Raw genomic sequence first — 7,269 nt, forward strand, 5'->3', positions numbered from 1 at the left:
TTTCAGGCGTGGGGCGAAACTGTCCCAGCAAGATAAATAACTGCGGTGACAGGGACTTCGGCTTTCCCGATACGGGCTGAAAGTCTCTTTGAATTAAAAGCAGAGGGTTTGACAATTTCATGTCTTTCCCATCTGAAAATTTAATCTTCCGTGGGGTGGATCTGGGTCACTGACTCGCTCAGCCAGATTGTCCCTAACAAAAAGGCATTGTTTGGCTGAGTGGAAGTGACGGGAACCTTGGGAGAGGTGACAGAGTGAGGAGTTAAAAACAGGGTACAGTCGGATGACGGGAAAGCAGATGTAAACAATTGAGAGAAAAAAGTCAGGTCGAATTTATGGGGTGAGGCTTCAAAAAGCAGGTGATAATGGCTGAAAATATCTCAAAGTGCAATTCTGTCTGTGCAAATTTTTCCAGTGATGGAGATCATGGAGAGGTACCCAGAGAAAGCTCTGATGAAATCCAGTGCAAAAGAAGCACCCAGAAAGGGAGAAAGAAGAAAGCATCAAGAGCAAAAGGGAAGATATGGGAGGAAGACGGGGGACCGTCACGGAGGGTAAAGCTCACCAGGAGCCGAGGGTTAAAATACGGTGAGAAAAGAAAAACAGTCTTCCTCTCAAAGATGATTTTAGAAGCTCTTCTAAAAGTTCCAAAAGTCATCTTTAGAAGAGACAGTAGATATACGAAGGGACGAACTGGTTTTATAGTCCTGAGGGGGGAATTGGAGAGAGAGTTTAAGCCTGAAGAATGTGGAAGGGCTGTTGACGAGGGGATGGGGGCATAAACCTCAAAATAGGAGAAGGAACCAGAAGAGAGGGTCTCACTCCCCTCCATGGGCTCACGCCTCATGTCTCCTCAGGTTCCAAGAGGACTCAGGAGTGAGATCCTCGGACATTGCCAAGGAATTGTGAGAGAATTCATGGGAAAAAGTAAGAGTGATGGAAGACGGGAGACATAAAAGTCATCCCAAGTTTCAACAGAGGAGGAGTGTGGTTTCCGTGAACCTCTAGGTGACAAGTTTGTTGTTGATCCAAAAAGATTCTGGAAGAGATTATTAAGGGGGTTAGTTTGCAAACACATGGAAGAGGAGACGATGATCACAGGGGCTCAGCTCCTGTCACCCAGAGGTTCTGTCAGGTCAGTTTCAACCCCTCCTTTTACACGGTCACACACTGATAGACTAAGAAAGTGGGTTGTTGCTAGAATCTGGGAGACAGCTGGATACGTGAAAAAGTATCGTATAAAGCCTCTTTGGACAAGATGGATAAATATGGATTAGAAGACAAATAATAACAGCCATAATAATAATCGTAGTTAATATTTGTTAAGTGTTTACTATATGTCAGAGACTGTCAGGTCTTGCAAATAGTTTGATAGTCTTCTATACTAGTCAGGATTTTCCAGAGAAACAGAACCCATAGGATATAGGTAGATACACAAAAGAGGAGATTTATTGTGAGAACTGCCTCTCGTGATTATGGAAGCTGAGAAGTTCCACAATATTCTGTGTGTGAGCTGAAGAACCAGGAGAGCGGGTGGGGTAATTCAGTCCAGGTCCGAAGGCCTAGGAATCTGGGGGCTGAGGCTGTAAGTCCAGGTTTGACCCCCAAAGCCTGAGAACCAGGAGGCCCGACGTCCGAGGGCGGGAGAAGATGGACGTCTCGGCTCAGGCAGAGACAGCAAACAGCCCTTCCTCCTTTTTCGTTCTCTTCGGACCTCAGTGACTGGATGATGTCCACCCACAGGGGTGAGGTGACCTTCTTTACTCAGTCTACTGATTCAAGCGCTAATCTCTTCCAGAAACATCCTCACAGACACACCCAGAAACAGCATTTTACTGGTCATCTGGGCATCCATTAGCCCAAGCAAGTTGACACATAAAGTTGACCATCACATCTTTGAACTATCAAACACAAAACAGGCCCAGGTCAGCTGGGAGAGAGGCCTCCAGTGGCGAGTCCCACCATCGTGTCCTTGACCCTAATCCAATTAGCGCCTCGATTCCTCCATGGACTGATTCCTCCCACGAAGGACACAAAGCCGGAAGGGACAGAGAACAAATGCCCTGGATGACAGTCAGAAATGGACAAAGAACTTGACAGACGGAAACAGTAGACCGAATCTAACAAGACAGAAAGTACCAGAAGGAAACATTTAGCTAAAAAAATCCTTCTGTTCCCATGTAGAATAGGAGAGATGTGGTTAACAATTTACTCAAATAAAAACAGTTGTGATTTCAGAAGATGGCACAGTTTGAGTCAAAAACGGGAGATCCCAGGGCTGGCCCTGGGGCATAGTGGTTAAGTTTGGTGTGCTCTGCTTCCGTGGCCCGGGTTCACAAGTTAGGAACCCCGGGTGTGGACCTACATCACTCATCAAGCCATGCTGCGGTGATGACCCACATCTAAAGTCAAGGAAGATTGGCACAGATGTTAGCTCAAGGCTAATATTCCTCAAGGAAAAAAAGATTGGCAACAGATGTTAGCTCTGGCTACAAAAGATTGCCAACAGATGAAGGCCAACCTTCCTCAGGAAAAAAAAAAGGGAGATACCCCTGGCAAAAATTGTTGAAGAGAGTCAGGCCATATTAATAGAAGTACAGCATCTGTAATGTGGGAGGTGATAGTCTTCTGCTTAGCTCTAATCACTCCTTACCTAGAGTACCTTGTTTGTGTTTTGGTGACATTACACATAGGGACGGGGTAACAATTGTTAACATCACTTCTCTGGTTACCTTTAATGATTTTGTTATCACAAAAATATCACATCCAAATTCTTTTCTGTCATGTTTCTTAATCTCTTTCCTTCCTACCCCGCATCTGCTACCTCATTCCCTACCACTTTCTCCCTCACGCACTGACTTCCGCTGCTGATCTTCAAACAAACTAAGCATGTACTCATCTCAGGGCTTTCTCACTTACTCTCTCCACCACCTAAACACACTTTCTCCAGAAAGTTCCTTGGCTCAATCTTTCACTTAATTCAGATAACTGATTAATGTTACCTTCTCAAAAAAAAGCCTTTCCTGACCACTTTGTCTAAAGAAGGACTCGGTCATCTGCCCCTTTTCATGCTGTTTCATTTTTCACCAAAACACACGGCACATCCTGCCATTAATCTACGTGTTCATGTGTTATTATTGTCTGGCTCCCTCCTTGAACGCGTGGTGTGGGAGGCTGGGGACATAACTCTTTGGATTGCCCCGAGCATGGTGCCTAATGCAGAGAAGCCTCACGGCAGGTGCTCAAGAAAAAACTCGTTGACTGACGAATGAATCATGAAATGAATGAATGAATGAGTGAACATCCTGCAGACTTCATGTTTCGTGGAAAACCTTTTGGCAAATGTTGCGTGAGGTTTCTCCTGCCATCTGCTCTGGAAATAAGGCAGAAGATAGAGTAGGGAAATAGCGGAGTTTTGGGGGATTTCTCTGACTAGTATCCTTTTTTCCTGGTTGTGGTTCCTGATCCGCTTTCTTAGATATTCCTAAAATTCCCCTTAGGAGTTGAACTCTCTCTCACTTGGGCCCTAGAGGTAAGTCTGGCCCTTTTCTTTGGGATGCTTCCGGCATGAAGAAACTGTCACCTGATGTCTCACAGCTTCCTGCAGCTCTCCTGAGCCTGGGCTCTGATAGACCGGTTGTCCCACCGGCTTCCCCTTTTCCGTGGGATTCTTCTGGAGGGCATTCCCTACCTGGTTGTCCTCTGGGAGAAGTTACAGATTATTGTCTGTCTGTCCTTGGGTAAGCAATGGTCTCAAGACTTCCAGTTTTATGATGTCAATAAGTTGCTTAAATACACACCTAAAAATACAACTCTTTGCAGGAATATGGCTTTCTTGTGTGTGTGTGTTTTTCCATCCCATAACATTTACCACGAAGCCGGGACTACAGCAGGACTTGAGGCGGTTTTTGCTGGTTTTCAGGATAGTCGGGAAGGCTGTCTCGGTTAAAAAGGCGGTTCAAACAGACACAGCTTTCCGGAGACACCCGTCCATGAATGAGTCTTCATCCAGAGCCATTTCCTCATTCATTTACCAAATATTTACTGAATGTCCCCGTGGGTTCTCATGCTTGGCCTTAGCACATCCTGGCGTGTGGCCTGTCCTTATGCTTTTCTTCCCATCAGCTTGGCAGGAAAGGGGCCGTCTTTAAAGAGTCACGTGATGGTTTGTTCACTGTGCTGCTGAGCACTGCTCAGAGAAGGTGTGATTTCGAGGACAGGAAAGGTGGAACTGGACTCCATAATCTTTTCTCTCATCCTCTGGCCTCATCCACGGTGTCAGTTTGGTTGGTGAACGTTGATTGTCAATCAGCAACAGTTCACTTCTTTGGTGCTCCTGCCCCCCGTGGTCAGGGTTAGGTGCCAGAGATACGCTGAGGGGTCAGATCCTGGTTTGGTTGTTTACTAACTGTGTGTCCTTAATCAAGTTACTTTCTCTCTTTTTCCATTCCCTTATCTGTAATAAGTGGGCAATATGATATCGCTTCCCTCAAAGGGGCGTGAGGAGAACTGAAGAGGGGAAGATGTGGAAGGAGCCTGACATACGGCTAAGTGTGGCAATTGGCATGACTCTCGCCTTTTTGGAGCAATATGACATGACCCTGGGGGCTGATCAGATGCAGGTGGCCGATGGTTTCTGATAGAAAAATGTGTCTTCACAGTCCAGCCACTTTGGAAGCTAGTTTAGCCATTTCTTACAAAACTAAAATGCTCTTACCGTACGATCCGGCAATCCTGCTCCTTGGTATTACCCAAAGGAGTTGGAAACTCATATCCACACAAAAGCCTGCATACAAATGTTTATAGCAGCTTCATTCATCATTGCCAAAACTTGGAAGCAACCATGATGTCCTTCAGTGGAAGAGTGGATAAATAAACTGTGGTGCATCCAGACAATGGAATATTATTCAGCTCTAAAGAGAAATGACTTCTCAAGCCATGAAAAGACAGGGAGGAACTTAAAAGCCTGTTACTAAGTGAAGAAACCAATCTGAAAGGGCTTCATACTGTGTGATTCCAATTATATGACATACCGGAAAAAGCAAAACTAAGAGACAGTAAAAATATCAGGGGCTGAGCGAGGAGATGACTAAGGTGGCGCACAGAGGATTTCTAGGGCAGGGAAAACACTCTGTATGACACTATAATGATGAACACATGTCGTCATACATTTGTCCAAACCCATAGGAGGTACAACACCAAGAACCAACCCTAATTAAACTGTGGACTCTGGGTGACTCTGATGGGTCAACGTGGCTTCCTCAGTGGTAACAAATGTCCCACTCTGGTGGGGGATGTTGATAATGGGGGAGGCTATGGCTGTGTGGGGACGGGAGGCATATAGGGAAGATCTGTACCTTCCCCTCAATTTTGCTTTGAATCTAAAATTGCCCTAAAAAGGTCCTAATAAAAAAAAATCTTCAATGAAGGATCAATTTGCTTTTTCATGGTCCAAAATAGAAAGGCACCCAAGTAAAGAATATTGAGAACTCTCAGTTTCCTTACCTTTAAAATGGAGGGAATCAAGCCTATGTCACATGATTACCACCTCAGTTCAACAGGGAAACACACAAGAAGGTGAATGGCGTGCCCGGCATGGATGAGGTGCTCAATAATAATTTCCCAGCTTCTTTCTTTTCTAACACTTTATATTGTATTTAGGATGAGAGATGAGAATTGGGCCTCACTGTGGTTCAAATAAGAGCAAAGTGCCTCTGTTACAGGTAATCTTCCAATACGACAGAACCAATTATTTTCGCAAAGTCCATGATCCTTGATTTTTTTTTCTTTTTTTTTCTGAGAGAGGATTTGGTGAGGAAATGGAATCCTGTTGCTCATTTAGCATTTGAAAAGTCTTCAAGGAGGGTGCTGCCAGCCCTGGAAGAGGCACCGGGAGAGCAGCTAAAACACAGGCAGAAGCGGGGGCCTCTGAGCCCTGCGATTCCACCGCCGCAAGTTCCAGCCGCAGCCCTGTTCTTGGCCTGGCCCCACCTGCCCATCTGTAATTAAAGTCGTGTCTACAGTTAGACAGATTATAAGGAAGGAGAAGAAGGATGTCAGCAAGTCATAATTTCCAGAATCAAAGCTCCTCTTCCCTCCATCTTTTCTCCTCCCTATTTCAGATTTGGCAGCAGGTTTCCTAAAAAGTAGGCCGTGGTGTCCTTTCCTCCAGCTCATTGCCAGTGGGCGAGGAGAGCTGTCAGGCTGCCAAGGACTGGATTCTGGTTTTCGCAGGCGGCGGGCGGGGAGGGTCCTGGATGCACACCTCTGGCCAGGGAGGCGAACATTTATCATGGAAGATTTCTCTTTTTTGCCTTCTAAACAAGGAGTGGTAATCAATAAGGAATCCTTTGCAAATGCCTGCATCTGCAGCCCAGTTTTATTTTTCACCATACAGCGTGCGTGTGCCAGTGCATTTCTGATGTAGGAGATTGTTACAGAAGTCAAGTTGGAAGGAGCTTTTCTTTTGGGGTCTTGGGGATTGAAGGGCGCCTCGGCACGGTCAGCCTCAGCCCTATTGTGACAGAGTTCATGGAAGGAGAACTTTTCACTGAGTACATGAAAAGAGTTTGATCTAACTTGTGACTTTGCTGTTAATATTATTTTCATAAAAATAACCAGGGACCTGACCTAGCACTGTGTGGACTCGGAATTGTTTCCTGGACAGAGGCCACCCCGGTCAAGAGAGAGGCTGCCTCCAGGATGCCCAGACCGTGGTCAAGGAAGTGAGACGTCAGTCACCCCAGGGGCTGTGCTGCTGAGCCAACACTCACCTTGATTGTCACTCGTTTTGTCAATAGACTACATGTGCTCGCTGTGTATTTCTGACATCATTTGGATGAAGGCTGAGACTTAAAAGTTAGAAAGCAAGTTTTGAGAGAAATTTGGACAACTTGCTATTCTGTGAATCGTGGAGGTTTCTTTCACTGCATTATGAGCCGAGCCTAAGAATTGTGTGTCGGCTTTTTCTCCCACGTCCACTCTGATTGATTAGGAGTGGCTGCCGGAAGGGGATCAATTAGGGATGTCTGCTTTGGAGAGGGGCGAGGGCAGAAATGGTTCATGTGCTGAGTGCTTGCCGTTTTAATCCGAGAGAGTCCCCGAGCGCAGGCTGGCATGCTTCCTCATGCTGTGGGGTCCCCACTCCACCCAGGGATGGTCTTCTTACTGCTTCCTGCTTGCCGTCTTCCTCTCCTCCTCCTCCACCTCCCTCCCCTCCTCTTCCTCTTCCCCCTCCTCCCTCTCCTCCTCCTCTTCCCCCTCCTCCCT

The sequence above is a fragment of the Equus quagga genome, chromosome 12 (genome assembly GCF_021613505.1).
Source record: "Equus quagga isolate Etosha38 chromosome 12, UCLA_HA_Equagga_1.0, whole genome shotgun sequence".
Lineage (NCBI taxonomy): Eukaryota > Metazoa > Chordata > Mammalia > Perissodactyla > Equidae > Equus > Equus quagga.